Below are 7,754 nucleotides of genomic sequence, written 5' to 3'. Positions count from 1 at the left end.
GAAGGGAGGGGAGGGAGGTAAGTGGGGTGGTCAGGAAGAGCAGCAAGTCATTGGTGAAGGCCGAGCATTTGTGATGGCAGGAGGCAGACTCTAGACCCCTAATGTCAGGGTTTTGTCTGATAGCAATGAGGAGGTGCTCAATGCATAGTAAAAAGAGCAGGGGAGATAAGGGGCAGCCCTGTCTCGTGCCATTACAAATGTTAAAGGGGGGGGGGGATAACTGGCCGTTTATCCTAACCTGGGCCTGAGGGTCAGAGAAAAGAGCTATGATCCTCCTCAACATCTGCAGGCCTAGAAGAATCTGTGCCAGAGTAGCCATCAGAAATCCCAAGTCAACACGGTCAAAGGCCTTCTCCGCGTCTAGGGATAAGAGAAAAAGCGGTGTTTTCGTTTTTTGAGCATGATGGATGACAGAGAAAGTTCTGAGCCTATTGTCTCTGGCTTCACGACCACGGATGAAGCCGACCTGGTCAACGTGTATCAGGTCGGGCATGAGTGGGGCCAGTCTGTTCGCCAATAGCTTTGCAAAAAGCTCTGTGTCCGTGTTGAGTAGGGAGATCGGTCTATAGCTCTGGCACAGCATCGGGTCCTTACCCTCTTTTGGGATCACGGTGATGTAAGCCCGTAGGAAGGATTGGGGAGGAGGAGAGGTCTCAGAGACATCATTAAAGGCCGACAGGAGTGGCTGGGACAGTTGAGGAGGAGCTTATAGAATTTTGCCGTGAAGCCGTCGGGGCCTGGGCTTTTTCCTGAGGGCAGGGATTTCACGGCCATGCCAAATTCCTCCAGCGAGCACGGCTCCTCAAGCGTGGACACATCCTCATCGGAGAGAGTCAGCAGAGCCGTGGAGTCTATGTATGTACGGAGGGATGGAGAGGTTAAAGTTGCGGAAGGTGCAGCTTCCGGAGGGAGTAAATGGTAGAGAGCAGAGTAGTTTTGGCAAAAGGCATGCAGAATATCAGGGCGGAGGTGTGTGACCGAGTTGGCGGAATTGCGAATGGCGGGAACAAATAGAGAGGACCTTTTTTCCTGCAGTGCTCTAGCCAGGAGCTTACCCGATTTGTTCCCCCATTCGTAGAAGACTCTACCCGTTAGCTGTTTATAGTACTGGTGCTTCGCATTCAGCAAGGACAGCAACTCCTGTCAAATGTGAATGACATCACGTAGGGTGCTCTCGTGCTGAGATCTCTTGTGTTGCTGCTCTAGGGAGTGGAGTTCAAATTGGAGGGAGGCAAGTTTGGCCGACTTTTCCCTCTTTAACCTCGCCCCATGCCTCATAAGGACGCCTCTCAGACACATTTCATGGTCTCCCATTTAATAAATGGAGAGGAGTCATCTGAGCAGTGGTCCGACTGGAAATGAGCAGTAGTGTCCTGCAGTAGTGTTGAGCATGCCATATTCGAATTTGTGATATTTCGTGAATATATGGACGAATATTCGTCATATATTCGCTAAATTCGCATATTCGTTATATTCTCGTTTTATTTTCGCATATGCGTAAATTTGCGTATGCGAAAATTAGCATATACAAAAATTAGCATAAGCGAAAATTTGCATATGCGGAAATTAGCATATGCAAGTTTTCGCATATGCGAAAATTCGCACGCCAGTCTCACACAGTAGTATTAGAGCCTTCTTTACACCACACAAGCTGGAAACAGAGAGGGGTGATCACTGTGATGTGCGCTGTGAAAAAAAATGTAATAAAAAAATATTCGTAATTAAGAATATATAGTGCTATACTCGCGAATATTCGCGAGCAACACTATCCTGCAGGTCCTTGAGACACAAGGGATCCAGCAGTAGAGTTTCATTTAGCTTCCAAGTGGCATGGGGCTTGGGGAAGGAGGGAAGGGAGAAGGACATGGTAACAGGGGCGTGATCCGACAGAGTGATGGAGCCTATGGAGGAGTGTGAAAGCGAGGGTAGAAGCCTATGGGGACACAGGATGTAATCTATTCTACTGTAGCTATTACGGGGATGTGAGTAGAAGGTATAATCTCGACCATTAGGATGGAGGGTGCGCCAGGTATCGCTCAACTGTAATTAATGTAGTTTGGAACGTAAGGCACGTAAGGTACGGAATGATAGAGCGGAGTGGCCTGAGGACGTATCAAGCAAAGGGGACAGCGGGAGGTTGAAGTCTTCACAGAGAATGATCTGTCCAGACGCAAAAGCAGTTAGTTTATTTAGGGTTCGAATTAGGAAGGGCACTTGGTTGTGGTTGGGGGCATAAACTGATGCGAGGGTGAAAGTCTGATTTAGGATTTCACAATTCACAAAAACATATTTGGCCTCCAGGTCAGTCGTTGTATCCAGTATGTTAATTGGCAAGGAGCTATGGAAGGCTAGAGAAACTCCCTTGGTTCTACCTTCCGGGTTGGCACTGTGTATCCACTTAGGGTAGTATCTAGTAGGTATGGCGGGGATATGTCCTTCCTTAAAATGCGTTTCCTGTAGGGCGAGAATGTGGGTGCGGGATTTATGGAAGGAGTATAATGTTTTGGACCGTTTCTCGGCCGTGTTAAACCCTTTGATATTGAGGGACGTCACAGTGATGTCAGCCGCCATAGAGGAAGATATGGAAATTAGAGGACTTACCACCGGTCCAGAGTCCCACCCACGCACGTCCACACCTGCAGTATCAGAGTAGTCTTGAGCACCACCTGCGAGAAAGAAAAGGGCATTAAAAGGAGAGATTAGAGGACAGGTCAGTATGAGAAACAGCACCCATAAGGTAATTTTTTTTAAATTAATGGTAGTTTTTGTTTTATTCCAATTTGGCATAATTTTATATCGGGAACTTAAATGTGGGCACTGAACTGAGGTCCAAAGAGGAATTGTGTAAAGAGTTCATCAGAAGGGAGGAGCACAGTTTTTGGTTAAAGGGGTACTCCTCTGGAAAACCTTTTTTTTATTAGCTTGTGGCAGTTAAAAATATTTACCCTTCCAGTACTTATCAGCTGCTGTATGCTCCAGAGGAGAAATTTATTTTTGAATTTCTCTTTTCTCTGACCACAGTGCTCTCTGCTGACACCTCTGTCCATTTTAGGAACTGTCCAGAGCAGGATATGTTTGCAATAGGGATTTGCTCCTACTGTGTACAGTTCCTGACATGGATAGAGGTGTCAGCAGAGAGCACTGTGGTCAGACAGAAAAGAACTTCCTCTGAAATATACAGCAGCTGATAAGTACTGGAAGGTTAAGATTGTAATACAGAAGTAATTTACAAATTTGTTTAACTTTCTGGCACCAGTTGATTAAAAAACATTTATTTTCCCAGTGGAATACCCCTTTTAATGCAAATTAAACAAACAGATAGGTATGCTAAGAATAGACATATTTTTGAAATCTTTAAAAATCGATTTTTTAAATGGTTGGTCTATGGAAATAAAGTTAAAAAAGAGGTATGGTGTATATTTATAATAAGCTTAAAGGGGTACTCCAGTGAAAAACATATTTTTTTTAATTAACTGGTGCCAGAAAGTTAAACAGATTTGTAAATTACTTCTATTAAAAAATCTTAATCCTTCAAGTACTTATTAGCGTCTGTATACTACAGAGGAAATTCTTTTCTTTTTGGATTTCTTTTCTGTCACGAGCACAGTGCTCTCTGTAGTGATGTCGCAAACATAAAATTTGCAAACGTCCGCAAAAGTTTGCGAACCGGTGAACCGGGCGAACCGCCATTGACTTCAATGGGCAGGCGAATTTTAAAACCCACAGGGACTCTTTCTGGCCACAATAGTGATTTAAAAATTGTTTCAAGGGGACTAATTCCTGGACTGTGGCGTGCTGGAGGGGGATCCATGGCAAAACTCCCATGGAAAATTACATAGTTGATGCAGAGTCTGGTTTTAATCCATAAAGGGAATAAATCACCTGTTATTCCTAAATGGTTTGGAATAATGTGCTTTAACCCCCTTTAGGCAGCACATAAAGCCGCCCTTTAGGCATCACATACCGTATTTATTGGCGTATAACACGCACTTTTTAGGCTAAAATTTTTAGCCTAAAGTCTATGTGCGTGTTATACGCCGATACCGCCCCAGGAAAGGCAGGGGGAGAGAGGCCGTCGCTGCCCGCTTCTCTCCCCCTGCCTTCCCTGGGGTCTAGAGTGCTGCTGTCGGCCCTTCTCACCCCCTGGCTATCGGCGCCGCTGCCCGTTCTGTCCCCCTGACTATCGGTACCGGCGCCGATAGCCAGGGGGAGAGAAGGGGCAGCGGCACCTATTGCCGGCGCCGCTGCCCCGTTGCCTCCCCCCATCCCCGGTGGCATAATTACCTGGGTTGGGTCCGCGCTGCTGTAGGCCTCCGGCGTGCGTCCCCTTCGTCGTTGCTATGCGCTGCACGGCGCGGCGCATGACGTCAGTGTGCCGCGCCGTGCATAGCAACGACGCAGGGGACGCACGCCGGAGGCCTGCAGCAGCGCGGACCCGACCCAGGTAATTATGCCGATGCCGCTGCTCCTTCTCTCCCCCTGGCTGTCGGCGCCGCTTCTCTCCCCCTGGCTATTGGCGCCGGCAATGGGGCGCCGGTACCGATAGTCAGGGGGACAGAACGGGCAGCGGCGCCGATAGCTAGGGGGAGAGAAGGGCCGGCAGCAGCGCTCTAGACCCCAGGAAAGGCAAGGGGAGAGAAGCGGGCAGTGACGGCCTCTCTCCCCCTGCCTTTCCTGGGGGTGTATCAGGGTATACACGCGCACACACGCACCCTCATTTTACCATGGATATTTGGGTAAAAAACTTTTTTTACCCAAATATCCTTGGTAAAATGAGGGTGCGTGTTATAGGCCGGTGCGTGGTATACCCCGATAAATACGGTAGTTAGATTCCCCCCCTTTAGACAGCACATAGATTCCCCCATATTAGGCAGCACATAGTTAGAGCCTCCCTTTAGGCGGGACATAAATTCCCCCATGTTAGGCAGCACATAGTTAGATCCCCCCTTTAGGCAGCACATAAGATTCTCCCATATTAGGCAGCACATAGTTAGAGCTCCCCTTTAGGCAGCACATTAGATTCTCCCATATTAGGCAGCACATAGTTAGAGCCCCCCTTGAGGCAGCACATAGTGGGATTTGAACACAAGGCCCCAGCGCTGCAAGGCAGCAGTGCTAACCTCTGAGCCACCATGCTACCCTTAGCATACATCTAATATCCACGGTTGCAAAAATGGACAGAGATGTAAGCAGAGAGTACCCGAAAAATTAGGCATGTACACATGGATGAAATATTTGGTATTTCTGTTTGTTTTGTCAGGCAGAAAGTGCCCTAAAACATTACGACTTGAACCCTAGTTGGTGGCGGATAAGTCACGCAAGTCATCCGGCATTCAGAGTTCAAATACAGCAGCATGTGGACCATTTTTAGGCCAAGGCAGGTCATCTGATCAGGCCTTGTTCAGTCAAATGTATCGCCCAGTGTCAGTCCCTTCGGGATCCATTCCTCATTCATCTTAAGAAAGGTGAGGTAATCCAGACTTTTTTGACCACGGCGACTCCTCTTCTCAGTGACAATACCTCCTGCTGCAGTGAACGTCCTTTCTGACAGGACACTTGAAGCGGGACAGGCCAGAAGTTCGAGCGCAAATTGGGATAGCTCAGGCCACAGGTCAAGCCGGCACACCCAGTAGTCAATGGGTCCATCGCTCCTCAGAGTGTCGATATCTGCGGTTAAAGCCAGGTAGTCTGCTACCTGTCGGTCAAGTCGTTCTCTGAGGGTGGACCCCGAAGGTCTGTGGCAATGCGTAGGACTTAAAAAGCTCCGCATGTCCTCCATCAACAGCATGTCTGTACAGCTTCCTGTCCTTGCCGGCGTGTTCGTGGAAGGAGGAGGAGGATTACTTTCACCTCTTCCCCAGTTAGATCCCTGTTCTGCTGTGACATGACCCTTATACGCTGTGTACAGCATACTTCTTAATTTATTTTGGACCTGCTGAATCCTTTCCGCCTTGCTGTAATGCGGTAACATGTCAGGCACTTTATGTTTATATCGGGGGTCTAGTAGCGTGGACACCCAGTACAGGTCATTCTCCTTCATCCTTTTTATACGAGGGTCCTTCAACAGGCACGACAGCATGAAAGACCCCATTTACACAAGGACAGATGCCGAGCTATTCATGTCCCGTTCCTCGTCCTCAGTGATGTCAGGGAAGGTATAATCTTCTTCCCTCCAGCCACGTACAACACCACGGGAACCAGATAGGTGACAAGATGCACCCTGGGATGCCTGCTGTGGTTGGTCTTCCTACTCCTCTTCAAAGCCACATTCCTCCTCTGACTCCTCTTCCTCACAATCCTCTTCCAGCGTTGCCGCAGGTCCAGCAAGCGATGCTGATAAGGCTGTTTCTGGTGGTGATGGTGTCCACAACTCTTCCTCTTCATGCTCATCTACTGCCTGATCCAGCACTCTTCGCTGGGCGCGCTCCAGGAAGAAAACAAACGGTATGATGTCGCTGATGGTGCCTTCGGTGCAACTGACCAGGTTTGTCACCTCCTCAAAAGGTCGCATGAGCCTATAGGCATTGCGCATGAGCCTCCAGTAACATGGCAAAAAAATTCCCAGCTCCGCAGATGATGTCCTAGCACCCCGGTCATACAAATATTCGTTGACGGCTTTTTCTTGTTGGAGCAGGCGGTCGAACATTAGGAGTGTTGAATTCCAATGTGATCGGGCTGTTGCAAATCAAGCACCTCACTGGCATGTTGTTTCGCCGCTGGATATCTGACAAGTGCGCCATGGCCGTGTAGGAATGCCTGAAATGGCCACACACCTTTCTGGACTGCTTCAGGACATCCTGTAAGCCTGGGTACTTGAGCACAAAGCATTGTACAATCAGATTACACACATGTGCCATGCACGGCACATGTGTCAACTTGCCCAACCTCAATGCCGCCAACAAATTTGTTCCGCTGTCACAAACCACCTTGCCGCTCACCAGTTGGTGCGGAGTCAGCCACTGGTCCACCTGTGCGTTCAGGGCCGACAGGAGCGCTAGTGTGGTGTGACTCTCCGCTTTGAGGCAAGTCAACCCCAAGATGGCGTGACACTGCCATATCCGGGATGTGGAATAGCACCTGGGGAGCTGGGGGGGGGTGCCGGTGATGTGGAGCAAGACGCAGCAGTGGAAGAGGACTCGGCTGAGGATGTTATGGAAGAGGATGGAGTAGGAGGAGTAGAGGAGTAGACTTGCCTGCAAGTCGTGGCGGTGTCACCAACTCCTCTGTAGAGTCGCGCATTCCATGCTTGGCAGCCGTCACCAGGTTTACCCAATGAGCAGTGTTGGTGATATACCTGCCCTGACCATGCTTTGCAGACCAGGTATCAGTGGTCAGATGGACCCTTGCCCCTACACTGTGTGCCAGACTTGCCATAATTTCCTTTTGCACAATGGAGTAAAGGTTAGGGATTGCCTTTTGTGCAAAAAATTTTTGTCCGGGTACCTTCCACTGCGGTGTCCCAATGGCTACAAATTTTTTAAAGGCCTCAGACTCCACCGGCTTGTATGGTAAAAGCTGGCGGGCTAGCAGTTCCGACAAGCCAGCTGTCAGACGCCGGGCTAGGGGGTGACTTTGAGACATTGTCTTCTTGCGCTCAAACATCTCCTTGACAGACACCTGACTGTGGGCAGATGAGCAGGAACTGCTCAAGGTGAGAGACGGAGAGGCGTATGGTTGAGAAGGGGCAAGGAGGGCAGCAGTGGTTGACCTGGCTGAAGATGCTGGACCAGGAGGAGGGTGGCGGCTTTGACTTT

The sequence above is a fragment of the Hyla sarda genome, chromosome 3 (genome assembly GCF_029499605.1).
Source record: "Hyla sarda isolate aHylSar1 chromosome 3, aHylSar1.hap1, whole genome shotgun sequence".
In the NCBI taxonomy this organism is placed as follows: Eukaryota; Metazoa; Chordata; class Amphibia; order Anura; family Hylidae; genus Hyla; species Hyla sarda.
The sequence above is the reverse complement of the archived record's forward strand: the minus strand, read 5'-3'. Positions refer to the sequence as shown.